General features: G+C 39.1%; 1 pseudogene; it reads left to right on the top strand.

Annotated features, from left to right (window-relative positions):
- The first annotated feature begins 289 nt into the window (after nt 1-289).
- Nucleotides 290-1,773, top strand: LOC139765311 (cytochrome b-like; annotated as a pseudogene).
- Nucleotides 1,774-2,758: the final 985 nt, after the last annotated feature.

Raw genomic sequence — 2,758 nt, forward strand, 5'->3', positions numbered from 1 at the left:
TAATTCATACTTGCTGCCTTTGTTCATTCCTGTTGCCACCCGTGCCACACATGAAATAATAACCCCCTCCCCCTACATGTGCGTGAGGTAGTGCTAGGAAAAGACAACAAAAGCCACATTTGTTCTCACTCAGTCTCTAACTGTCATGTGTAATGCACCAAATCCACAGCCCCCCAGGCCCCACAAAACTTTCCATAACTATTGCCTAATTCTATATTCACTTTTTACACTTACTGTAGTAGTTGAAGTTACATCAGTAATCCTAGGAGCCTTACGTCTACCAAAATAAATGACAACATTGAACCGAAAAATGCATCCTTTGTTAAAAATTATAAACGGAGCCATAGTAGATATACCTACTCCAAGAAACTTTCAACATTTTGAAACTTCTCTTCTCTTTAAGGATTATGTCTATCTGTTCAAATTCTTACAGGAATCCTTTTAGCTATACACGACACAGCAGATATCAACTTAGCTTTTTCTAATGTAGCTCACATTTGTTATGACATAAACTATGGATGACTACATCATACAATACACGCTAACAGAGCATCCTTTTTCTCTAAATTTGTCATTATATACATACTGGATGAGGTATTTATTATGGATCTTTCTTGTTCATCGAAGTATGAATAATCGGAGTGTTTATTCTATTTGCAACAATAGCAACAGCTTTCTTAGGATATGTCCTTCCTTGAGGTCAAATGACTTTTTGAGGAGCTACCATAATTACAAATGTATTTTCTGCAATTCCCAACATTGGCAATGATTTATTTATGGCAATGGATTTGAGGAGGATTCTCTGTAAAAAATGCCACTATAACACGATTTTTTACCCTTCATTTCGTATTACCATTCAAACTTATAGCTCTATCTGGTATTCACATTGTTTTCTTACATCAAAGACGATCAGGAAACCTGCTAGGCATCTCAAGTCAACAAGAAAAAGCTCCATTTCATCCTTATTTTTCTTTCAAAGACTTAGTTGGATTGGTTGTTTTATTAACACTTTTAGTAATAATTACCCTATCACACCCCTATCTTCTAGGCGATCCAGAAAATTTTATTCCAGCATATCCAATATCCACACCAGCCCACATTCACCCTGAATAACATTTCCTATTTGCCTAAGCCATTTTATGATCTAAGCCTGACAAAGCAGGGGAGTCATCGCTTTGGTTTTACTAGTTCCTATTAACGTAATTTTTCCTAAAACACACTGTTCAAAATTCCAAAAACTAGCATTTTACCCATTAAAAAAATATCTATTTTGATCCTACTTACATAAATTTATATTGGGGCATGACCTGAGGAAGATCCTAATATTCTAAGTGGACAAATTTGAACCATTCTATATTTTTCCTATTTTGTGCTTAATTCAATTACCATATATCTATGAGACTCTCTACTAGACTGATTAATTAGTTTAAGAAAAACCAGCATCTTGAAAATACTTAAAAAGAGATAATGTTCTCATCAATTGCCCTTTACTGATATTTACTTTTTTTTTATTTTCCTTTGTCACTGTCTCCCGCGTTAGCGAGGTAGCGCAAGGAAACATACGAAAGAATGGCCCAACCAACCCACATACACATGTATATACATACATGTCCACACACGCAAATATACATACCTATACATCTCAATGTACACATATATATACACACACAGACATATACATATATACACATGTACATAATTCATACTGTCTACCTTTATTTATTCCCATCGCCACCTCGCCACACATGGAATAACAACCCCCTCCCCCCTCATGTGTACAAGGTAGCGCTAGGAAAAGACACCAAAGGCCCCATTCGTTCACACTCAGTCTCTAGCTGTTATGTAATAATGCACCAAAACCACAGCTCCCTTTCCACATCCAGGCCCCACAGAACTTTCCATGGTTTACCCCAAACGCTTCACATGCCATGGTTCAATCCATTGACAGCACGTCCACCCCGGTATACCACATCGTTCCAGTTCACTCTATTCCTTGCACGCCTTTCACCCTCCTGCATGTTCAGGCCCCGATCACTCAAAATCTTTTTCACTCAATCTTTCCACCTCCAATTTGGTCTCCCACTTCTCCGTGTTCCCTCCACCTCTGACTCATATATCCTCTTGGTCAATCTTTCCTCACTCATTCTCTCCATGTGACCAAACCATTTCAAAACATCCTCTTCTGCTCTCTCAACCACACTCTTTTTATTCTTTTTATTTCCACACATCTCTCTTACCCTTACATTACTTACTCGATCAAACCACCTCACACAACATATTGTCCTCAAACATCTCACTTCCAGCACATCCACCCTCCTGCACACAACTCTATCCATAGCCCACACCTCGCAACCATACAACATTGTTGGAACCACTATTCCTTCAAACATACCCATTTTTACTTTCAGAGATAATGTTCTCGACTTCCAAACATTCTTCAAGGCTCCCAGAATTTTCACCCCCTCCCCCACCCTATGATTCACTTCCGCTTCCGTGGTTCCATCCGCTGCCAGATCCACTCCCAGATATCTAAAACACTTCACTTCCTCCAGTTTTTCTCCATTCAAACTTACCTCCCAATTGGCTTGGCCCTCAACCCTACTGTACCTAATAACCTTGCTCTTATTCACATTTACTCTTAACTTTCTTCTTTCGCACACTTTACCAAACTCAGTCACCAGCTTCTGCAGTTTCACACATGAATCTGCCACCAGCGCTGTATCATCAGCGAACAACAACTGACTCACTTCCCAGGCTC

This window comes from Panulirus ornatus, chromosome 54 (genome assembly GCF_036320965.1).
Source record: "Panulirus ornatus isolate Po-2019 chromosome 54, ASM3632096v1, whole genome shotgun sequence".
NCBI classification, from domain to species: Eukaryota; Metazoa; Arthropoda; class Malacostraca; order Decapoda; family Palinuridae; genus Panulirus; species Panulirus ornatus.